Source organism: Artemia franciscana, chromosome 9 (assembly GCF_032884065.1).
Source record: "Artemia franciscana chromosome 9, ASM3288406v1, whole genome shotgun sequence".
In the NCBI taxonomy this organism is placed as follows: domain Eukaryota; kingdom Metazoa; phylum Arthropoda; class Branchiopoda; order Anostraca; family Artemiidae; genus Artemia; species Artemia franciscana.
In genome coordinates this window covers 4,795,570-4,821,797 of record NC_088871.1, presented here as the reverse complement: position 1 = coordinate 4,821,797, position 26,228 = coordinate 4,795,570, and the positions used below count along the sequence as shown (strand labels likewise).

General features: G+C 33.8%; 2 long non-coding RNA genes across 2 annotated transcripts in view; one reads left to right on the top strand and one right to left on the bottom strand.

The window, feature by feature from the left end:
- Positions 1 to 16,401: 16,401 nt before the first annotated feature.
- Positions 16,402 to 26,228, top strand: part of LOC136030922 (uncharacterized) — an 18,167-nt gene continuing 8,340 nt past the window's right edge. The window contains exons 1-3 of the long non-coding RNA XR_010618395.1: positions 16,402 to 16,484; positions 19,723 to 19,830; positions 20,508 to 20,604. This is a non-coding gene — a long non-coding RNA (uncharacterized LOC136030922). The remainder of the gene's footprint in view (positions 16,485 to 19,722; positions 19,831 to 20,507; positions 20,605 to 26,228) is intronic.
- Positions 22,762 to 26,228, bottom strand: part of LOC136030921 (uncharacterized) — a 24,045-nt gene continuing 20,578 nt past the window's right edge. Inside the window, exon 6 of the long non-coding RNA XR_010618394.1 lies at positions 22,762 to 23,151. This is a non-coding gene — a long non-coding RNA (uncharacterized LOC136030921). The remainder of the gene's footprint in view (positions 23,152 to 26,228) is intronic.

Below are 26,228 nucleotides of genomic sequence, written 5' to 3'. Positions count from 1 at the left end.
TGATTTTATTATAAATATCTTATCATCTAAGAAACTTGGGTTTTTTGTTTTGATAAATAAGAGCTCACACACGGTTAAAATGCACCTGATATATTTAAAATAAATGATTATTTAAAAAACTTGGGTTTTAGTTTTGACAAATAAGAATACAAACGGTCAAGATACATCTGAATAATTAGAAATGTTTGATCATTTGAGAAATATTTTGTTTTAGTTTTAAAAACTAAAGCTAAGAGCTCAGATGGCACTTATGACGAGGTTGGAAGAGCCAAGAGCCAAGAGCTCATATAGCATGAGCTCTAGCAAAATTCTAAGAATCAATACATTAATTTAAAAAGGAAAATCAGAGGCTTAATGCCGGTTGGGATTTAAAATAAGAGGTATGAGGCACGAGGTCCTTCTAAATAACAAAATTCATTTAGATCCGATCACATACTCATAAGTAAATAATACCTCATTTTTTCTAATTTTTCCTCTCCCTTCAGCCCCCCCTAAAATGGTTGAATCGGGGAGAACGACTTTATCAAGTCAATTTATGCAGGTCCCTGACATGCCTATCAATTTTCATCGTCCTAGCACGTCCAGAAGCACCGAACTAGCCAAAGCACCGGACCCCCCTCCCAACTCCACCAAAGAGAGTAGATCCAGTCCGGTTTTGTCAATCACGTATCTACGACATTTCCTTATCCTATCCACCAAGTTTCATGTTGATCTCGCCACTCTAAGCGTTTTCCAAGATTTCCAGTTTTCCCCACCAGCTCCCCCCCAATGTCACCAGCCTTGGTTAGGATTCCCAATGACACTGGATCCAGTCAGGATTTAAAATAAGAGATCTGAGCTACTGGGTCCTTTTAAATATGAATTTTCATTTAGATCCGATTACTCTTTCGTAAGTTAAAAATACCTCATTTTCTCTAATTTTCAAAATTAAACCAAAGAGAGCGAATCTCTTCCGGTTATGTCAATTCTGTATCTAGGACTTGTGCTTATTTTTTCACCAAGTTTCATCCCGATCCCTCCACTCTAAGCGTTTTCCAAGATTTTAGGTTCCCCCTACAGCTCCCGCCAATGTCACTGGATTCGGTCGGGATTAAAAATAAGAGCTTTGAGACACAATATACTTCTAAATAACAAATTTCATTAAGATCCGATCACCCGTTCGTAAGCTAAAAATACCTCATTTTTCTAATTTTTCCGAATTAATTTTAATTTGACAAATAAGAATGCACACGGTTAAGATACATCTAATCTACTGAAAATATTTGATCATTTCAGAAACTCAGGTTTCAGTTTTTACAAATAAGAACACATATGATTAAGATACATCTGATTTATTAAAAATATTTGATCATATAAGGAACTTGGGTTTTAGTTTTGACAAAAAAGAATAGACACGGTTAAGATACATCTAAATGATTAAAAATATTTGATCATTTACGAAACTGTGGTTTTTGTTTTGATAAATACGAACACACAAGGTTAAGATACATTTGATTTATTGCAAAATATTCGATCATTTAAGAAATTTGGCTTTTAGTTTTGACAAATAAGAACACACACGTTGAAGTGACAGACTTCTTAATAAACATTTTAAATGTTTGACTTGCTAGCGTACCCTAAAAATAGTTGAAGCATAACAAAGTAATGCATAAAATGTTTTTATTGCAATAACAGCATGTATAATATCATCGTAAAAACAAAGTTAATGCTTTGAGTCTGCAAGATGGTTGATAATATTTGGAATACTTAGGAAATACTTTGTTAAAATTTATATCAATATTATAACTTATTATAACATGACACCTTTCCATAAAACATAACTTGACAGAGCCAGCTGCTAATAGCCTTAAAATTTTGAGTCCAAAAAATTTTGAGTCCAAAAAATTCCAAGTTAAAAAAAAATTTACGTCAAAAACAAAGAAAAGAGTTATTATAAACATTATTTTCCTAATAGTAAAAAATCACAACTAACATATCTAAATGATCTTTATTTCATATTTCGAAAATATCAAACAATTTTTTCTGTTTTAATTATATTTTATGTCATTTTAAGACATGAAAAAATAGTTCAAAAAAGTTCTAAGTTAAAAAAAATTTAAAGTTTTAAAAAACTAAGCACATAAAAGGGGAGACAAAATTTGGGGATGTGGAAATCGGACCCCATTGAGGTTGGGTCTTGGATGAGCAAGGGCTAATGTATCATTGATTAAAATTTATACGTTTTTTTAGTTCCAACTAAATGCATATTCTAACACTAAACAATATTTTAAAAAGACAAAAAATTTATTCATATAATTATCATGACTTGAATATTAAGTATTATAAGAACTTGAAATTGCTTTTATTCAGTAAAGTTCGAATATTTGCTGACCATGTCCTGAAAGGAATACGTAGTTCATTCACCCAAAATCGTCGGATGCCTGTCTGGGGGGCTGGTTGTTTAAATAGGTCAATACTTTAGTTTAGTGTAGCCAATCTTTAGTGCTCAAATAAGGATGTATCCCCTATAGCTGGAATACCAAAACTACTTCCACTATTGGGAACTTCTACCTGCCCCTCCCTGCAGGAGCTCATGCTGCAGTAATCACTTATTTTAAAATAAAAGGTGAGGAGATACCTGTCAAAGTATATTTTAAAAAAGGAAAATAGAACCGAGAATGCTTCGTGACAACAACATGAATCGACCCAGTGTTCAATATAACTTATTACAATGATTTACAACTTATTATCACCACTGACAGCCAATGAAAACCAATTTCTTCCAAAGGTAGTTTCTATTAAGATTACGGCGATTTTAGGGAATATAGGAGATTTCCCTTTTCTGTAATAAAAGCAATCAAAGAGCATTTGTTTTATGACTCTGACAAACTTATACATTCAAAATTTGTATTTTATTCTTGGTAGATAGTTTGGGAAACATAGGCCTAAAACCCACTTAATGCTTGGTAACTCCCCAGAGCTGAACAAAATAGTGCAAGCGTGCAAGAGACAAAAGCCTGAATGATATATAACTTCATGATAACAAGTGCACTAGAGTGGGAGGCCCGAACAAGGGACAGGAAGACCCGGACGGAAGCTGACATAAAGACGACGAAACAGTCCCTTTTTTCTAGAAAAATGACCCGCAGTAAGAATTATGTTGGTAATTTTTCGTTATTGGTTGAATCTTTAAAGCTTAAGAAATCCCTTAAAGCAATTCAGAAAGTTAGAAAAAATAGGCGCATTGTTTTTTTGTTTTTATTGTTTTTTTGTTTAATTCTAGATCTAGGGTCGTAAAATAGTGTGAATAACACAGCTTAACATAAATGCACTTTATTCATAACATTAAGACAGGAAACATAATTTACTGCGTAAAAAAACACTTTTTTCGCTGAGTTTTGCAGGCACCCCAAAATCCTAGTATATGACTAAACATAATAACAAGACCAACATAAAAAAATAGGCTTTAAGTATAACATAACTATTACATAAGGGAAAATTTAGCGTGAGAATTTGTTTGAACCGAAAGAAACTGGTTGGATTATAATCTTGATTATGTTTCCATTTTGGTTCGATTCCAGCTTCTAGTTTTCTTTTCAAGCTTGCTCTATTAAAATATTAATTATGATTGGATTTTAGTTTGGTTCCACCCTTTAGTTTTATTTTCATGCTTGCTTTATTGAAATTTTGATTATGTTTTGATTTTGGTTTGGTTCCACCTTTTAGTTTTCTTTTCAAGCTTGCTTTTACCTCGAGTTCAATTTGTTTTGGTTAGCTCGTAAATTCAATTACACTTAAGGTTTAAAACTAGTGAAGGTCAGACTCTTTGTTTAATTTCGTAACACAAGAAGTGAGTTTGTTTGACTCACAGCATAAGAATTGCAAACTTCAGAAGAATTAGAGAGCAGCATTTAAAAACTTACAAGTTGAAATTCTCATTTACTATTTTAATTCAATCAATATAAAATACATACCAATTAAAATACGTTTAATTTGACATGAAAATACATAAGATTTTGGTTTGATCTATGCAAAAAAAAACAAAAAAACATCGGTTAGATTTTGACGCAGCGTTGATTGAGCGTGTCCAAAGCTCTCATTTCTTATGCCTAGATTGGCCTCGTCTACCAAGCGTAAAACGGTGACTGCAAGAACTGTTTTTGTTGAAGTTTTACGTCTGGTCTATTGCATATTTTTTTAAATCCGCAAGCCTTTGCTATACGGGATGATATATCTTTTGGAACTCCGCTTTTGGTGTGATAATATACCAAGCCATTTTATTGAATTCAGATTTATGACAGGAATTTTAGTCCCTGCAATCAATGGGCATTGAGTAGAGAAGTTGATCCCAAGCCTCCCACAGCTAGCCATCGTACTAAATACATTTTGGGTCTTATCACAATAATATGCTTCTCAATGCCATGTTTATATTTGTGCCTCTGAATCTTTTTGGTTAATCAAAAGTTAGTTATTATTCTTTTGGCAACACTTTCTTCCTATGGACATCATTGTTTAAAATTATTTTAAATAATACTATATATTCATAGATTTTCAAAATGAAAAAAGTCAATCGTCCAAATCAGGTATACTGCTGCTACTACTACGCGCGCATGCTCCTCCCCCATCTTAATTTATTCAAAGTCTCCCTCTTAACACCCTACTGGGAAATTCCCATTTACCATAAATCTTTCTTTACGACATCTTCCAAAGCCAACCAAGAACGACCATGTTTTTGTTTGACCCTGGATGGTTGGCCAAAAAGAGCAATTTTTGGCAATCTGTTATCTTCAATCCGCAGTACATGCCCTAACCATCTCTACCTTTTTCTCATTACAGCCCTAGAAAGTGGGTTTGAACACACTTTTTGTAAAACCTACTGTTTGAAATATGGTACACGAGTCAGTCGTGTACCCAAAATAACATATAGGCGATTTCTCTAGAAGACATCTAATCTCTGCTCTTCCTCGGCTCTTTGGAGCACCCAGAACTCAGAACCATACTCGACTACTTTTCGCCTCTGTCGCTTCCAATATTCTTATCTGTAGAAACCAGGCTATTGCCATACTACATAAATACTGACGATTTATTAGCGTTAACTTTCATCTTTGACAAAGAAGCTTCCGGTTTGACATCGTCAGTAATGTCATAATTGAGCTTTTCATATTCTGTCGACAAACCTCAAATGCAGACAGGTCGTCTGCTACTTCCATCGATCTGTGTGGTCATTCATAAGGATATTAATCATTATAAGGAAAAAATAGGACCCAGCAGATTTCCCCGGGGACTCCACAAAATATACGAAGGGGATCAGAAGACACGCTTTTATTATCAAGTAAAGGGCAACAATTTTGACTAAAAAGGACTCATTAGAAAAACTGTCAGCATTTTATTTACTAGAATTTTTTGGTAAATTAGGTTGAACTTTCTGGAGAGTGTTTGTCAAATGTGTATTGAAATCTTTGAATACACACTGTTTATATTTTGTGAAAAATCTCCCTCAGTATGCCCTGAGTGTAGTAGTAGTAGTCCGGCAATTTTCGATTTAGTACCCTCAGCTGTTTCTGAGATAATGTTGATAGGCCCTCTTGACAAACTGTAAACATATAGGACCTATTGAATTGGTTCAACAATCACGCAAAAATAAACGGAAAGCTTCACCTTTAAACCTTTAGCCACATGTTTTGTAGATAGATCTTTTAATTAGTCCGTTTTAGTTACACATCCCCTCAGTGTGCCCTGAAAGGACCTTTAGCCGTTGCTGAGACATTGCATATTTGTCCTTTCCGCAACCAACGTGTTTTTGTTTTCAATTACTCCAACATGACCCAAGACAAACCCTGAAAGTTTTACATTAAAGGTCTTAGCCTAGATAGTAGGAGTGACATATAGCAGTAATAGGGAGTAGCAGTCTGAACCCAGTGCCTTCGGTAAGTTCTAAATGTCCTGGAAGCTTCAACTTAATATCTCAAGATGTTCCTGGAAAATTGCAGATGTGCCGTTTTGGCAACCTGCATAACGTGCAGGTTGACGACTTATTACGACTATTTTATTTTTATTCAAAATTTTCTATTTTATTCTATTTAATTTACGACTTATTTTAGGAAAATAAATTGGAAGGAGAAATTTAATTCACATCAGAACAATTCAACTGAAATTGCAGATTCACCATCTCCTGAATTAAAACTAAAGAATTAAATTAAATCTCCTGAATTAAATCTCCTGAATTAAATTATGCTAATGTGTAAATTTGAGAATCACATATATAAAAGTTTTCCAAGTGCCAGTCCCTGGTATACCTATCACGGTGCTACCATAAGGAGCTTATGGTAGGAGCGCCACTTTGCCTGGGTAGGGAATTTAAAGCGCCGAAACCCTATAGGCAAGTGTGTATTCTCCTAATGAGCCCTAGTGTGTGGTGGTCGCTTTTGAACTATTTATTAGATTTATGGTCTTAGGCATTCTCTTAGGCATTCTTAGGCATTTGTTATTTGTTATTATGTTAGATGTTATGGTCTTTGTTAGATTTATGGTCTTAGGCATTGACGACACGACTGCCTGTCCATGGACTATTCTTTACGGTAGAATGTGTATGATTATGCTGTTTGACCTAGGTAATTGGATGGGTGATGTCATTGATGTCACATTGGAGTGTGGTTAAGGCCTTGTTCAAGTCTATCTTAATTACTAAAGTAGGAAAACAGTGTTCCTTTCTCTGTCTGTCTTTCTATTTTGTTTTTATATTTTTGTGTTGGGTTGTGTGGAGTGGTTTGTTTCGGTGTATGTGCCGTTTCATTTCATTTTTCACTATACAATTAGTATTATTGTAATTTATATATTTAATCATGTTGTAATTAATTATATGAATATTTTATATTGCACTGATAAACAATTTCCTTTGGATTATTTTGTTTTTGCAGCACTGATTTAATAAACTAGTCAAAGAAAACTAATCAAATAGCATAGGCACTTCAATAGCAACTCTTACTTACCCAAGATTCAACTTTTTGTTCCTTTGTTTATCAAAAAAGAACCTATAAATATCAAAATTAACCATGATGGAGTTTTAGGAATAAAATTAATCAAACAGTAAAGATACCTAAATATAAAAATAAAACTAACCATATAGTAAAAACACTGAAATAGCAGCTTTTACTTACTAGAGATTCAACTTTTTGCTTCTTTATGCATCAAGAAAGAAATCAGAAAAATAAAACTAATCAAACAGTAAAGACACTGAAGTAGTAACTCTTAGATAATCTAATAGTAAAGACACTGAAGTAGTAACTCTTAGATAATCTAATAGTAAAGACACTTAAATAGCAACTCTTAGCTAAACTAATAGTAAAGACACTTAAATAGCAACTCATAGCAAATCAAACAGTAAAGACACTTAAATGGCAACTCTTAGCAAATCAAACTGTAAGAAACTTAATTAGCAACTCTTACTTACCAGAGATTCAACTTTTTGCATCTCTGCACAGTCTTCTGTGCAGATCATAGAAATCTTCAGAAATCTTCTTCTTCTTCCTATTATATTCTTCTTATTGTATCTTCCTAAACAATTATTTTGACTTTTCAGATTCCCCTCAATAGTTCAATCATGTATATTCTCCGGGGATTATCATTTCTCAAGAATTGTCGTGTAAAAATTTGGAGTTTACCTTAAAGACTAGGGGAGGTTGGCGTGGAAACTCCCGCCATATTTTTACTAGATGGTGTTGACGGTTTCCTAGATGTGATGGCTACATTGTTGAAACGAATATCATTTAAGTAAAAAACCGATTTTCCGAATAAAAGTAAAGAACTATATTAAAACTTAAGCCGAACAGAAATGGTTCCTTATGATGGGAAAGGTGGCTACCATTCCCTCATCCTCCCACAAGTTATGGTAAAGTTTAACAAGCGGTCAGCTGAATAGCAATCATTCCTAAAGTAAAGCTGCTCCCTCTACTGGAGTGCCACAAGGGTGTTGATATCTGCGCGGTGATAAGGAGCTTCCGGGAGTTCAAACTCAGCAAGAGTAATTCACTGTATGGCTTGAGTTTTATTCCGATAATGAGATTATGCAGTGTTTCCATATTATCCAAAACAAGAAGAAGAGCTGTCCTCAGTTCGTTATCTCACCATTGTTTATGTTGGTTTACTGACATCATTTATGTTTTACTTGTTTAAAATGCTGTTTTACTACAGCATTGATGTCTTTGATTCGTAATTGTAGGTAATTATGACGTTTATTTCAAAAGCTGAATGAAGACCGAAATGAATTGTTCATCTGTTATTTAAATGACGAAATCAAAAATTTGTTATTTAAATGACGAAATCAAAAAAAATTGGGCAAACGTGATTGTTTAGGTAAGTCTGCATCATAAAGGTGTCCCATTCTCAAGAAAAGAAAAAAACAGCGACAGCAACTGATTGTTGGATAATTTAACAGTGGATTATAGGACCAATTTGTCAGACTAAAGCATTTTTTTTTACACTGGACCCGGTTTTATTAGAACGGGAGTTTTTTTGTCCTATTGATCGAGGTAAACGGGGCTTTGGCGGGCAATAAGGGACTGGGAGTAAGGGAATGCAATGGGGGGATAATGGACTGGGAGTGAGGGAGTGCAATGGGGGTGGGCGGCCAATAAGGGACTGGGAGTAAATATGCATCGAAAACGTGGGTTAAGATGCTGATTATTCGCGAAATTAATGCAAAGTGTTGTACCTCAGGCTGCCAAGGTAGGGGGGGGGGGTGAAATCCCTTGAAGAGGGTAAGGCATTTTGCCCCGATAAATTCTAGCCTATCAGACTGCTCCTCTGTAAGATAAATAAAAAAAAAACAAGTTTTTCCAACTGGAAGTAAGGAGCGACATTAAAATTTAAAACGAACAGAAATTTATTCCGTATATGAAAGTGGCTGTTCCCTCCTCAGCGCCCCGCTCTTTACGCTAAAGTTTGACTCTTTCTCTCAACTCTACTTTTTAAAACAGTAAAAAAACTTTAGCGTAAAGAGCGGGGCGCTGAGGAGGGAACAGCCCCTTTCATATACGGAATAATTTCTGTTCGTTTTAAGTTTTAATGTCGCTCCTTACTTTCAGTTGGAAAAACTTGTTTTTTATTTATTTAATTTCTGAACGTTTTTGAATCAATGCATGTTTTTATTTTGGCTGACTGTAGAGAAAGAAATATAACAAAATTTGTATGTTAATTTTTTTTTTCTTAACTCTACTTTTGAAAACAGTAAAAAACTTTTGTGCAAAGAGCGGAACGTTGAGGAGGGATGTTCAGGATTGGCTCAGCAAAATGTCACCAAACACAAAATGTAACAAATACTATTGTATTGTAAACACTGATGTTTGAACAAAACAATAGAAGTTACAATCAATCACATATAGAATTAATTCACAAATGTAAATCAGCAGGACAATCTTCTAAAAGCATGGTAACCAATTCACAGAAAAATAATAAAGGCTACTTGAAGAATGACCTAATTATTTTTTTTCCAAGTAAGAATACTGCTGCCGGTGCAAAAAAAAGAACAAAAAACATGCTCCGTTTTCGACATCTACATTAGGAACAATATATAACTCCACAGAAAAACCCCCTCTCAATTACCATTCTTTTCCTCCTGGACCCAGTATAAGTTATTTTATACCCGAAACCGAAATTTCTCTCGGAATTTTCTTTACGGTTGTTATTACCTATACAAGTGGGTTGCCTCCTCCTCGACATCTCGCAATTTACGCTAGACTGTTAATTAATTTGCAAAAATCTTATTATCCTAATTAAAAAGTCATTGTGTGCCAGGAGTCATTCTTAAATAATTGGTATAGAAAGTCAAATATTAGCTTAAATACTGAGAAGGGGGCAACCCCTCATATTTATTATTTCTTATCATTATTCCGTATGTGAAAAGGGCTGTCTCCTTCTAAACGTCCCGCTCTTTACGCTAAAGTTTGACTATTTGTCACAAATCTAATTTTTAAAACAAAAAACAACTTAAGCGTAAAGAGCGAGGCGTTGAAGAGGGGACAACCCCTTTCATACACGGAATAGTTTCTGTTCGTTTTAAGTTTACACAAAACTTAACCTTACGTGCAGTTAAAAAAAACTTGTTTTTAATTTAATTCCGAACGTTTTTGCATTAATACATGTTTTGACATGGACACTTATTAACGAACTTCTATATTTGTATATTTTTATTACGTATATGAGGAGGTTCGCCCAATCTTCAATACCTTTGTCTTAAGACTAATGCTTGAATTTCATCCGAATTCTTTAATAAAAACCCCTGAATCACAAAGGCCTTGATATAAATAGTTGAAATTACCAAAAATACTTTAGGTTAAAGAGCAAGTTATTTTTTTTCCCAAGTAAAATTACTGATGCCGGTGCAAAAAAAAAAAAAAAAACATGCTCCGTTTTCGACGTCTGCATTAGGAACAATATATAACTCCACGGAAAAATCCCCCTTTCAATTGTTTCTCCTTTCCCCTTACACCAAAAACCCCCTTTATCCTCCTAGTTACCATTCTTTTCCTCCTGGACCCAGTATAGGTTGTTTTTTACCCGAAACTGAAATTTCTCTCAGAATTTCCTTTATGGTTGTTATTACCTATATAAGTAAAATACTTTAGGTTAAAGAGCCAATTGTATACAGGCTCGCCCAATCTTCAATACCTTTGTCTTAACACTAAAGCTTGAATTTCAACCCAATTCTTTAATAATAACCCCAAATCATAAAGGCCTCGATATAATAGTTGAAATTACTAAAAATACTTTAGGTTAAAGGGCAAGTTATTGTGGAGGAGGCGAACCCCCTTATATACATAATAGTTTCTGTTCGTTTTAAGTTTTAATGCTGCTCCTTAATTCCAGCTGAAAACATTTATTTATTTATTTTTACATTGTTTTTTTTTAATAATGCTAGAAAATCCTTCCACCCCCCTCCCTTAATAGAAATTCCGTTCCCTCATGATACATTCCTCCAAGGAAAGATCCGACCCACCCCATCCCCACCGTGAAAAATTCCCCTTTAAAAACGGCTGTACATTTTGCAATAACAATTACTATATGTAAACAATCGTCAAAGTTTGTAATTTGCAACCTCTCTTCCTGGGACTGTGGGGGATTAAGTCGTCCCCAAAGACATAGTTATTAGGTTTTCGACTATGCTGAACAGAATGGCTATATCAAAATTTTGACCCGTTGACTTTGGGATACAAATGAGCGTGGGAGGGGGCCTAGGGGCCCTCCGATTTATTCGGTCACTTAAAAAGGGCACTGGAACTTTTAATTTCGTTAGAATTCTTAAAAATCTCTCGCAAAATTCTAGGCCCACTTGATCGATACGATCACCCCTGGAAAAAAAAGAAAAAAAACAACAAATAAACACGCACCCGTGAACTGTCTTCTGGCAAAAAATACGAAATTCCACATTTTTGTAGATAGGAGCTTGAAACTTCTATAATAGGGTGAATCTCATGGTGTGATTTTCGTTAAGATTCTACGACTTCTAGGGGGTGTTTCTCCCTATTTTCTAAAATGAGGCAAATTTTCTCAGGCTCGTAACTTTTGATGGGCATGATTAAACTTGATGAAACTTATATATTTGAAATCAACATTAAAATTCGATTCTTTTGATGTAACTATTGGTATCAAAATTCCGTTTTTTAGAGTTTCGGTTACCATTGACCAGGTCGCTCCTCATATACAGTTCGTTATCACGAATTGTTTCATGCAAGGGACTAGGAGTCCTATTGCAGGGACTCTTAGTGCTTGCAATGAGTACTTACCAGCTGGTGTCGAAGGGTCTATGAAGTAATGATTAAGAGCCGATGAACTAATGAATTTAACTGCATACTTCCGCTTTATAAATACTATTGTTAATATTCAGAGGCATGATTATTTTTTGCGTAATGCATCGTGGGCAATAATGCAATGGTCGTGATGCAACAGTTTGTCTAAGAATTCCCTGGCCACTTAAATCTCTTTCCTTTCTTTTTAGAAAGAAAAATTAAAACGAAAAAACAGTAATGACAAATAAAGAAGTTTGAATCACTATAGAACTTTATTTCTGCTCATTTTAGATTTTAACTCTTTGCTTTTATTTGGATAATTTCTTTTTCGGAAAGTTAAAAAAAATACTAGACAGAGTTATAGAGTTCATTCTGTTAAAATTTCTGTTTAAGTTGTAGTTGAAAACAGAAATAATGTTGGTCCAGCCCTGAAAAAATTCGTTGAAAATATTTAGCCTGTATATATTTTCTGTTTCAAAATTACCCCTCTTCCCAGGTATGTTCATTCATTCAGATATTGATGTCTTTGTACGTTTGTGTCTACCAAAGTAAATCAATAGGAGAATTTACCTTGCTTCTATCTCGGAAGATATACTGCTCTGAGAAAGAGTAAACAACCCTTGAAACCTTGCTTTTATTTTCATTTATGTAGATACTCTTACGTAAAAATACACATCTTGTATTTCTACATTTATATGGAGTTTATGTCATACAGAAAACGAACGCGGAAGTAAAAAAATCAGTTAAAAATAATGGACAACTTAAAAAAGCCAAGGGGCTGCCCACTCTAGTTTATATCATGGGAGCTTGCGTCCCTCCACGCGAGGTAGAGCTCTATCCCACCACACCTATCCAACCCAGGAATAGAAAAATTACTGCCAAACGTGACACTCTTCCACCATTTGGTGTAGGCCGCCTGGTATAAGCTGTTTTTGAAAGTAGGCCACCCCTAAAAAAAGCGATGTTTGTTACTATGAGTATTATTGGGTTGGGATAAGAATCTTAGATTTTCTTTTTTCAAGTGGTATTACATTCTAGGAGCTTCTAAAACTTCCGTCTTACCTTACACAAGGTTCAAAACCCTATCAAAGATAATATAAAGCATCCTCATATGGATGTTGTCCTAAACTGGGTTTTACGCTATGCTAATTTAAGGATGATTATTAACATTGAGATTCCTTAGGCTTGGTTTCCACAACTTTCAGAAGAGATTAGTTATCTTTGAATAATACTAATCAATCAGTTGTAATACTTTTTCTTTTGTGAAGTTTACTTGAATTTATAATAACAATCATTGGTTTTATTCACTTATGTTTGACGAGAAAAGTAACCGGCCAGGTGGAAAACATGAGAATGAATTATGAGAAAACATGGTAAATGAATTATGAAACATAAATGAATCATGAGAATGAAGTTTACTTGAAATTATATTAACAATAATTAGTTGTTTATTTACCCAGGCCAAAAAAAATGAGAATGAATATTGAGAAAACATGATAAATGAATTATGAAACATGAGAATGAAGTTTACTTTAATTTATAATATTAATTATTAGTTGTTTACTTACTTATGTAAGTTGATAAAACAGATAGTACCGAAATATATATAAAAAAAAAAAAAAATTGAAGAAGAGTAACCAACCAGGTGAAAAACATGAGAATGAATTCATGAGATATATTACGCTTCGAAAAGTGGACAATGTTACAATAATGACAAATACAAAAAAAAAATCCAAAAACACACTGCAGGAAGCAACTAGAAATTTTTTAAGACAAAGTGTAAACAAAACCAATAACACTAAGTAGCCACAATAGACCAATTGCTATTTGGCTATCATTTTGCCATAGTTTTTACTCATATTAGAAACAATGCTTGACTACCCAATACACAATATGAGTACCCAGACTCCAATCCAGAAGAGGATCCAGGGGGGGGGGACAAAACCAATACCACTTAGTAGCCACATTAGACCAATTGCTATTTGGCTATCATTTTGTCGTAATTTTTACTCATATTAGAAAAAAATGCTTGGCTACCCAATAAACAATATGAGTACCCAGACTCCAATCCAGGGGGGCCTGGGTCCCCCAAGATTTTTCTGGCGCCCTCATGCGCATTCCGTTCATTTTTTTTTTTTACTCTTTTTTTAAGTATACTTGTCAATTTGATCAATTATTCGTAGGTGATTTACCCAATTAACAACAAAAAGCAAAGCTTTCCTATGAATGCAAAAAGCAAATTTGAAACTTAAAACGAAGAGAAATTATTTATCTTGAGCCAGTTCAGAATATATCTGCTAAGTTTGCACAAAAATCTTTGATTGCTGCAAAGATCTTTCTATGAACATGGAACGAAAGCCTGTTGAAAATAAGAGTGATATCTTTTAAGACGTTTCATAAACGTTGTAAGACAGTAGCTATCTCTCTGTTCACAATGACTAAATGAATAATTTGGCTAATGGCTAATTTGTCTGTTCATAATAACTAAACGGCTAATTTGGTTGACATTAGATGAATGAAAGAATTAAAAGCAATTTAGGCCAGAAACAGATACATGAGGTCGTAGGGGGCGACCTAAGAGTCCTAAGACACTTCTGGCACACTTATTTCGTTCTTTTTTCATTATTTCAATCTTTTTTAAAATAAACATTTTAATTTGGTGCCCATCTCGAGTCGCATTGGCACCCTTGGTTCAGCAGCCCCCTTACCCAAGATTTTGCTCTTGATCTGTTAAAGATTCAGTATATGAAACTGCTCGCACGATCAGTTTACGAACCATTTCGTCATAAAATTAAAAGATAAAGCTCGTTTTCACGACAAATTATTCATATAATTAAACTTGCTTGCTAGATCTTCATCTTCAGATTGTGTTTTTTTTTTTGGCAGATTTTGTTATTCTCTTCCTTAAGAGCCCATCGACTTAGGGTACGGTTTCTGGGAGTCACTGATAGGGTATGATAATTATGGGTTACGGGAGGGGAGACATATTATAAAGATGGTTTTGGGAAATGTTTTGGACATTTGAGTTTGTCGAGTGGGATTTGGGAGAGCTAATTCACATGCCCTATAATATTGAGCTGCCTGCCTGTAGTAAGATGCAGGGTAGAATACTATATTCCTAATACGAAGTCCTTGTGGAATGTCGTCTATGTTATCCGAACATAATGGGGAAGTTAGAAACTACCCAGATTGATAAGGTTGCTGGCTGATTCACAAGTATCAATTATCTCAAGTTCTATTATCCCTGCAAGACAACTTGGAAGACTATTGAATTTTTATTGCCCTTGTCTCCCTCCCTTTCGTCGTGACTACCCCGATATTAACCTTATATTTTGTTTATTATTAACCCGAAATTATGGGGGATAAATAAATATTGACCATATCAATGTCTATCTCATCGTATATTATTTCGTCTACCATCGCTGCAGTTTCTTTGATAGAAGCACATTTCTTGGGACCCATCTGCAAAACAGAAGTGATCGCCTGCTACAAAGCATGCGGGAATTTTTAGATCTGCGAAACGCCCAAATGTTCCGGTTGGGAAAATTTGGTTAAATGTTCCTTCTGCGTCCTTCTTTTTGTAGATATTTAGGTGCAATTGTTTCATAGATTCGAAGAGTGGTGATAATAGAACAACAAAACGCTAAAACAAGAGGTTTCAGCTACTTGCCTTCCCTAATATTCCACTAGAAACAGATAGCTTTCAAAAACTTTCTTTTTTCCATATTCCAAAAAATCCAGAGAGCCAAACTAAACCAAATTCAAGTTTGAAAAAATTTGAACTCTTCTCTGATACTTATGACAGTTTAAGGGACGCTTAAAATTTGCCCTAGTTGCTACCGTGTTAGTCATATAAATTTAAAGTAAGGTGTTCCCAGGTGGGAACACTGGACGCTACTGGGTTAAGTTAGAAATTATTAAAGCACGTGTTTAAAACAGCACTTTGACCGTGTTTCGGTAAAATGCCCTAAATTGAGGTAAGGGAGAACATCCAAGACCATCCATTTCTGAAGTGAACAATATCATCATAAGAAAACGCAGTATATTGAAGAGAGAGTGTATTTTGAAAATATTTTTCTTATGATATTTTTCTACATCAGGCGTGTGGTTGGTTTTCAGTCTCTTTATTGAAAATGTTGGAATCTTGTGGTGGATTTCTAGAGGTTGCATTTCCACTCTTAGAAATTAGAGGTTTCCCCATTAAGTAATTTTTTTTTATTCAACTCTAAAGAAAAAATCTGGTCTACTCATTCAGAAAGTCTCAAAGAAGCCATAGTAATTTATTCATCAAAGAATCTGCTCGCATCTGTTGTTAATACGCATTTTACTGCTATAAGAAAACATTATTGGATTTCAAAGAGGTTTCTTTGTCATTTTACATCAGCACCGACTTACCCCCATTATCTATACCCCCATATCATTGCTCTCAAATCATATTGGCGCCCTTGGTCCAGCCCCCCCCCAAGATTTTTCTCTAGATGCGCTCCTGCTTCAACCAGAAGATTTTTTGGCGTCGAAAACTCGTGTGAGCGAAAATATTGTAAATTATATGCCATCTATGTTCCCTACCACCTGGTGGATTAAACTATTATATAAACATTCCAATTACAGTTTTTCAACATTTTGAGGAAGACGAATAGTGAAGAGAGACGAGGCAACAAAATTAACAGAATTGGCAAGCTCACTCCATTTGCAACTCGTTAGAAAAACTTGATTTGCTTGGTAACAGACATTAGTGTCTTGAATGTTTCTTTCTTTGGCCAAACACTAAATTACTATTACTACTAACAAGTAGTTGTAGCACCAATCAAGATAAATTCAGACCTACATTCAGAACGTCCAAACCTGTGGACGTTCCACCTGTAAATCAATATGTTCAAAGCTTTGCGAATTACCTTCTCATTAATTTTCACTTTCCTTTACATTGTTTCCTGTTACATTTTCCAATTTAAGGAAGATTTGTTTTTTATTTGACCCGAGATGATGGACTTAAAGCACGATTTTTATTGACCCGAGATGATGGACTTAAAGCACGATTTTTGCAACCCATTATCCTTCGTCTGCGAAAATGACGATATTGGGTAATTAAAACATCGATCAAGCTGACACCTTCCTTTATCTAGGTAGTACTATTAGTCAAGCGGGTGGGTTATGGGGGCAGAAAAAGGCCTTTCATGTCCAGGTTTATTTTGGGATGTCTGATATTGCAACATTATTATGACTCCACCGAAGGGGAGGAGTATCCTCATCCCAAGTGGACAAGTCCCCAAGACCAGGAAAGAATGAAAATGAAATGGAGATGTGACGTAATTAATAGATGGATCAAATGGACATGGTCGCTTATCTAGGTATTATTATTAGTAAAGAGGGTGGTCTGATGTCTGATATTGGGATATTATTATGGCTAAATTTTATGTCCAAGAAGTACTTATCTCCTATTTTATGAAATTTTAAAAAATAATTGGTTCTTATTTTGGGAAAGTTTGGAAAATAACTGCTTCTTCAGTAAGCTCTCCTCTTTCTAAACTCGATTTCAATTAATATCTTGGTCCAACTTGCTTGAAGTCGATGTCCCTGGTGCCAGTTTCTAGGGGATTGAGTACACTTCGAAAAGTACACTTCGTACACTTAAGTACACTTCGAAAAGATTTTATTTTCTTTCAGTGAAATTATTGCCTTTTCTTCAATTAATACGTCTTTAACTTATTTCGTCTTGTCTTATTTCGTCTTTAATTATTTCGTCTTGTCTATATATTTTTTGCCAATTGAATTTTTACCAATTCCCTAAAGTGAGCCTGACTTATTTCTGTATAGAATTTCTTTCGATTAATTCTTTATAAAAATGTGGACCTTGGAGTGATCCAGACCAATATATAATATAATATATAATATAGATAATTTCGAAGACCACAATGCCTCTTCTTGACGATAAATAAAAGTCCGAATGGGGATACATTCTTTTATTAGACATTGATACATTTTAACAAAAAACTTGCTAAATATTTCGACCACATATCCAGTGTTTATCATCAGTAGCAATACACTTGATATGTGGTCAAAATACTTAGCAAGTTTTTTGTTAAAATGTATCAATGTCTAATAAAAGAATTTATCCGCATTCGGACTTTTATTTATCGTAATATATTGACCAATATCTTTATTGTTTGTGTATAGTAAATTGTTTTAAAAGTGTATGTTTTCTAACTGATTTTCTTTTTAAAGTAAAAGATTTTTTCAGGATTTTTAATTTAGCTTCTGATCTCAATAATTATCTGAGCATGCTTGTTCATTATAATCTTTTAAATTTTCGACATTCAGCTCTTGATTCTGGTTTGATTTCCAAGGCAATATTTCAGAGATTTGCTGAACTTTTGATTATAGTTTAACCCATATGGCTTAAAAGGTCATGGTAGAGCTTGGTTTGACTCCTATTTATGTTCATGGATCCTCTTTTCTTCCCACCGTCTTATTTTTAGTCCGTGGTCCCACAAGGGTCAGCTCAAAGACCAGCTCTGTTCTTAAAATATGTAAATGCTCTTTTTTTGTACGTTTACTAACCAAACACAAAAGATTTCGTCCATGTTACCCTTAATCTTTCCATGGCCACAAAGATAGATCTCTATCAATTGTTGACGACATCAAGGGGCTACCTTTGCTGACGACAGTACTCTTGATACTGCTGCCACAAAGGAGTCGGAGATCTGTATCAAGCTGCTTATTTTGTCTTAGAGAGTATGTCTATTGTTCGAAGCTAATTGTCTTGCATGAAAGGTTGCCAAGTCGAGCTTTCTAAGTTTTTAGCGAATTTCTCAGGCCTAACGTTCGGGACTTTTATGGAGTTGCTATGTTTGCCTCCTATTTATTCTACGTGATGAGAATATCTCCTAGCATCATGCTTATAAAATAACAATAAAGTTATCGAGGAATCTTGGAAGCACATTTTTTGTGGGTCGATTTTAAACTTTCTATCCAGTTCAATATTTCCCTCCCCTTTGAAACCACTCTCTAGGGTATATAACAAAACAAGTAGCATTGTCTTTGAAACAAATAGTTTTCTATTAGATAGTCATTCTTTGCTTAGGAAAAATTCATGTTACCTCTAGTTTTTGTTTTTTCTTTTTAATTATGCGTTGAGGTTCATGTGGCTCGCTTTCTATTAAAATATTTCATCCCTATTTGAATTGTTATTTTTTTATTCTTTTTTCATTCAGTCCACCAGTCAGATAAGACTTCATCCCCTTGACTGTATCTTTGTGTGCTTAGGATGCTTTGCCTGAAATTGTCTGGAAAGTGTCACTCGGTTGGAGCCTATAGATAATTTAACTTATCTCTGGGAAACTAAAAAATAATCTTCTTTTTCCTTAACGCCGCCTTGCGGTTGGTGTTTCTATTCAAGTTAAATTCGTTTGTTTAAATTTTTGGCTGCGCAAGGTCCTTTGCTCCAGCTTGACTTTCGGTGCCTTTTAAAGGATGGGTGACTGATTGTTAATTTTCTTAGTGTGTGTGTGTTTTTTTTTTTTTGGTTCATTAAATTTCGTTGTGTTTTTTCTCTTCTTGTTTAGTTCAACTTTCTTTTTTACTTTTTTTTATCAGCGTAGTTTATTTGCTTTGCATTTTTGGTTGGATTTTTTTTGTTGTTGTATTAATTGAAAAATTGGAATTAAGATTAATTATTATTTGATTCTGTTTCCCTTTAGATTCCAATTTTATCTACCCAATTGCCGCGTACTACCATTCCGAAATCGTAAATTTTTAGTGATTTTAAGGATTTTTTATGATTTTTTAATTTTTTTTAAGGATTAAATTTAAAGCCTAATGCTTCTAATATTATTTATAGTACGAGCATTCTAAATAAAAAAAAATCTAAATCTAAATCCACTAAATCAAAATCAAAGTCCATATTTCACTGAAGGTGTTTGATCTCCAACGCTTTTTATTTATCTCCAAAATTTGTTTGCAGGAATTTCTTGGCTTTATGATTAGAAATCAGAGGCTGCTACTACAATATATCCAAAGTCAAGCCGCAAAAGGAAGCTATTTCACAATCTTGGATTTTCTACTTCACCAGGTATGCCCCCTCGGTAGATAATTTTCTGTGATGCAATTCACATTTCAGAAATTTTGCAACCCAAATCCTGGGGGGGGGGTTGAAATGCACTCCAAGCCACTCGCCCAAATGGCTCTACTAATATGCATGTATTTCAATTGCAATATCTATCAGGGGGTTACCATAAGGAGCTTATGGTAAGCGTGCCACTTTGCCTGGGTAGGGAATTTCAAGTGCCGAAACCCAATAGACAAGTGTGTATTCTCCTGATGAGCCCTGGTGTGTGGTAGTCACTTTTGAACTATTTGTTGGATTTATAGTTTTGGACATTCGATTTATGACGACTTAATCTTATTGACGACACTACTACCTGTCCATGAACTAGTCTTTACGGTTGAATGTGTATGATTATGCTGTTTTACCTAGGTAATTGGATGGGTGAGTGTGGTTAAGGCCTTTTGAAGTGCTTATCCATCTCAATTACTAAAGTAAGAAAACAGTCTTCCTTTCTTTTTCTGTCTTTATGTTTTGTTTGATATATTTTTGTGTTAGGTTGTGTAGTTTAGTTTGGTTCTGTAGGTGTGCTGTTTCATTGGTAATTTTTTTTTTTACTGTAAAATTTAATTTTATCAAGATTTTCTTTTAAAGACATGCCATATTTATCTTCTGATATATTGACATTTTTTATATATATATAGATCTGTCATAATTTGAAGATCTCTCTTGGAATGAAATAATTTATTAGACCCAACTGCTGGAACCTGTTTCACAATCGTGGATTTTCTACTTCACCAGGTATGCCCCCTCTCTCTCGGTGGATATTTTTCTGTGATGCAATTTACAATTTATAAATTTATTATTCAAAATATTTTCGAATATTTCAGCTCCAAATCCGGGAGCCTTTATCAACGAAATTTTCTTTTCAATAAACTAAACTACGTTAAACACAACATATAAAACAACAAGGAAAAAACAAACAGAAAATTAATAATAGGTCACATCTTAATTCCTTCCACCATACACCAGAACTTTTTTGTTGGGTGTTCTGGTTAATAATGAAATATCTTAGATTTGTAGTCCACACACTTTCAAATTTCAGAATAAGTACCAAAATTAATAGAAACAAAATGACTACAAAATAATTTACAAAATAATATAACTTCCAAGTTTGGTTTTTCAGGTTTTTAATTATTTAAAGTCTGTTTTTTTCCACTGTTTGGTTAAATTAAACCCGTTTTCTCTCTGACATTTTATCTTTGAATGATCTAACATTAAGTTAAATTAAAAATTTGGATACACTGAAAGGATTCGGTGAGGTTCTTCAGACACAAATCTTTTTATCTGGTTGAATTAGTCAGTTATTGTCTTTGTTTTGTTCTTGATAAACAAGGCAGGTCATAAATACATACACACAACAAAAAGATTATAATAATATTTGAAAATAAAAAATTATTAAAAATACATAATGAAAATACAGTATAACCCCCTCGTAAATTTTGAAATATTTTAAGCTTGGCTCCTATGTACAGTTAGTAGAACAGATTTTAATTGACTAAATAGTCTTAAAGCATATAAATAGCACAGCAAAAGCATTCCTTGCGCAGCTGTGCTATTAAGCAACACAAGAACAAAAAAAAGAATGTTTGATACACTTTGTGAACTTAAGATGGCAGCACTCATTATTAGAGAGATTAAAGAAAATCCGATGTAGCCTCATTTCTCTGGACGTATATTATTAAATTTATTTAACGGCTATAATGAGAGAGAGGCTGAAATAGTTAGGATATGTTCTGCGCACGAAGATAACAAATTGCCAAAAATTGTCCTTTTTGGCCAGTGATCTGGGGCCAAACGAAAATCAGAAAACCGTCCTCGGTTGGGGTGGGAGGACATCATAAGGAATGATTTAAGGAAAATGGAAACTTCCTGGGAGGGTGTAAAGAGCGAGACTTTGAATAGATGGAGAAGAATGAAGAATAGAAAAATGAAGAATAGATAGAGAAGGAGCGTGTTTAGTTGTGTTGGCGTCAGGCGGCTTGATACTGCTGTGAGTTTTTAGTAGTAGTAGCAGTAGTATTAGTAGTATTTAGTCTTTGTTACATTTTTGCAGGCTGCTAGCTAATCCTCTTGAAGCTTAAATATCTAAAATAAGTATTTAAAAAAACTCGGATCTATTCACTACTCTTAATAACCCTCTTAATTATTTTTAAACTGTTTCCTCTTACTTGTGTTACTTTTTAAATAAAAGTACATACAAATTATTTATCTAGCAGCTTAAATGAAATGTATATTTAATATGTCGATTAAATTAGTTTGGACTCCTAAGGTTGGGACTGGACCAGGCCAATTTACAGGATTGTAATGTGGGGAAATTAAGTAAGCGCTCAGGGCCGGAAATCTAATTCAAAACCAAAATTACAAATTACAAAATTACAATTAAATGACTATTTGATAAACCTCCAAAATTACGAAAAAAAATAAAAATAACGTTAAGATTTGCTGCTTCATTGGTGATTTATTTTTTCATTATATTGAGCCTAATGTCCCTCTTTGCGTCCTTGCCTAACATTTTCAAAAGAATACTGTTGAATTGAAATAAACAAGGCTAACATGAGGCTTTTCAGGTTTTTACAATGACAATGTTGATCATATTATCTAATTTTTAATAAATATCTTAGAAAAAAAAAATGTCAAGCCAGATTGTTTCTGATCCTGATATCCCACTGAACCAAGAAATTTTTTCACTTACTCTTCCATTTTTCCTTATACAGTATTGTCCCCTCCTCCATGATCTGCGCCCCCAATATTTATCCATGGTCAGTAGCCGTCCAATACCCCCTCCCCTAAAAAAAAAAAAAAAAAAAAAAAAAAAAAAAAAAAAAAAAAAAAAAAATCAACAACTTTCCTTTGACTATAACGCATGTGACCGTAATCCTATGAATTTCATAGCAAATCCTGCAGATATTATAATTATTATAATATATATTTATTTATAACCCATTTACATAAAAATATAAATAGTGGAGTAAACACAAGCGAAAATCAACAATAATATTACAAACACAAAAAAAAAATTAATAAAAAAAAAAATAAACAACAATGACATTAAACAAATAATTTTAATAAAAAAACCGATTAAACCATGAAGAGGTGACAATCGTCGAAACCAGTCAGCTTTTCAGTAATATTCGGGAGGTGAAACTTGTTTATTAATTTTATATTTCTATACCAAAGAGGAAGATAGAAGATACTTACAAAAACGGAAATAGGCCATCCGAATATCACTAAAATCCTTATTCCCAAATATAAGATAAAGCCCAGATAGGTAAAGAACAGAATGATCTGAAAAAGTAGAATACAGCTCTCCAAGAGCAATGCAATTATATTTGCCTTGATTAGCTACAATTTTAGAGTAACCAACCTAGATCTTCGTTTTAGTATCCCGGACAGCACGCTCACAAAAAGTTTAAAAATTTTCGGTAAGTGTAATACCCAACCACCACATCAAATCTGCATGAGGAATGGAAAATTCATATGTAAATAAAAATTAATAATAAAAACTTAGCAATTATTATGAAAATTAATAAGTGAAAATTGATAATTAATATATGACTAGTCAAATATTTCCATTGTACCCTGAAGAAGGAGAGTGACAAAAATAGCAGGGAAAACTTAAAGGACCAGGAAATACAGTTGTGGGGAGAATAAAGAGGGGTAATAGTCTACCATTGGGGTAGTATAAATGATTTTAGTAGATTTTGGATTTTGTAGATTTTGGGAAATACACCTATAATAAATCATAAACTTTTTATGTTCATAAGAATCCTTCTTATAAAAATTGAATACGAAAAAAACACTATTACTTCTTCTAACAACTCATCTTAGCATCACACCACCTGACGCCAGCAATGACAGCTATGCAAACTTCTCCGCCATCCCAATTTATTCAAAGCATACCTATTTACTTCCTTCCAGGAAGCTCCCACTCTCTTGAAATCTCTCCTCACCCCCCCCCCCCCCCCCACTCCAAACAAGGACGACCTGCTTTTCGTTTGGCCCTAGATGGCTGGCCGAAAAGGACAATATTGGGTAATCGGTTCTCCTTCATCCGCTGCACATGTATTATGCGTTGTAACCTTTCTTTCATTATAGCACTAGAAAGTGGGATTGAACCACAATTTTCGCACAGCCTACTGTTTGAGGTATTAGAGATATAGTACCCAAAATAATTATTGCAAAATAAACTTAAAAAATTGCCTATGACTCTAACACATAAAAGCTATAAGCATTTAACGATTGGACTATGAAATTCGACCATCTCATAGCTAGTGCCGACGATTTTGTTTCATTAATATTATATGCAATAGCTTTTCATCAGTACTTTTTTTTAAATAAATTCCTTTTAAAAGTATTGAACATCAATTTGAAACCGATCGAATGTTTTGCCAATTCAAGTATTTGGCCCTACTTACTAAACCGATTGCTTGATGTATGACCAATTGAGGCTCTAAAATTTGACATTTTAGCGCTATTAGATATCACTTTTGTGTATATGAGGTCTTCGTCTTTGTGAGTCATGGGGTCTCCTTCTTCTAACTGAAAATTTTGTTGCACTTTGCACGCTTGTATATATTTCTTACTCTAATTATGCAATCGCATAATCATCGTGTCATTCTTTATTTTTAAGTCACGAGGTGTCAAATCAGCGATCAATATCTTAATTTGAATATTATTAAAGAGTGAGAAGCACAACAAAGCTCACGAATAAACAAATTCTGCAAAATAAATAATTCTTAGATGCATTAACAGGAAGGAGGAATTGAATTACGCCAGAATAAAGTAAGATATTCTGTCGTAATTCAATTCCTCCTTCCTGTTAATGCATCAAAGAAATATTTATTTTCCAGAATTTGTTTATTCGTGAGCTTTGTTGTGATTCTCACTCTTCTTACCGCCGATTTTGTTCATTTTGTTTATACCTATCATTTATTTTCTGAACAAAGATCATTTATTTAGGCTTCTTAGTTATTTTGATTTGGGATTTGTTTTGATTCTTGTTTTTGCATGTTTTCTAGCCGCAGATCTTGTTGTTCAATTCATACTTCCTGTTTATCCTTCACAGACTCACGCGAACTAAACCAATACGTTCCTTCATTCCATTGTAATTTTAATTTCAAATAACAACATATTTCGTTGTGCAACGCCTTCCTTTGCCATTCAATATGATTTTTGATGTTTCCTGTTTCATGCCTTTTTCTTTTGTCATTGTTTGTAATTTTACACGCGCCATGACACTAGAAATTATACCACTCATTCTGGAGGGGAAATGCTGTAATTTATTCTTGTACCCTATCCAGATCGTTTTTCAGGCCAGAGAATTCTAGGATTCCAGTTTTTAAAACTAGAACTTTCCTTTTCGAATTGAATATTTCACTTGACTCAATAAATTTTTAATTCATGGTTATATGATTTTCATATCCCCATACAATCTAGCGATAAATATAAGTCCTAATAGGGATAAATCCTATTATTAGACAGAGAAAAGGATTTTATTCGAAAATCCTTTTCGAATAAATAAAAATTAAACCTGAGAAGAAGAAAAATTAAAATGTATAACCAATTCAACGTCTAACAAATAGAAATCATCACAAATAAGAGTGGGGCTAATCATTCTTTAAAATCCATAAAGGTTAGTCTCATTTTCTCTTTACTGAAAACAAAATATTATTAGAACATGTTCTTTTTATTGGTTATAACTTCAATAACAACTTAAAAAAAAAAAAAAAATCACAGTAATTAACTTTAGAGAAAAAAAATTATTTTTTCCCTCAGTTCACATTTACTATCTCCAAATATTTAAAAGATAAGTGATAGAGATGGGTGATCACATCGAATAGTAAACGAAATTTACGGTTAGAAGAGAAGCAACAATGAGAATCATAATGCGTCCCAGTAAAAAAAAAATACTATAAAATAAATTATTATTCGATGCACTACCAGGAAAGGGGTATGGAATTCACGCCAAAATTTCCTAAGTCAATTTAAATTGCTGACGTGTCACCTTATGTCTTAAAAATAAGATTAACGCAATGCGGTTGTGTAATTAAAGAATGAAATATATGCTAGCCTATCGCGTGCCAAATACCGGGCCTGGGTGAGGCCCGGGATCCTAGTACTATACCTTACTCATAAATTTACTAGGGTTCAAAAGGATCACAACCATCCCCAATTCAAATATGCATTTAACTTTCGACTTTCGAGTACAATTGGAGACAACTGACGTTTAAACGAGCTCTGATGGAGATAGTTGGGATAAAAACTTTGACCCAGCTTTAAAATCTAATAGTATTGAATGCCTAAAAGGTGTTGAAAAATTAACTATATTTTTCTTTGTAAGAAATGTTGGCTAATATTGTAAA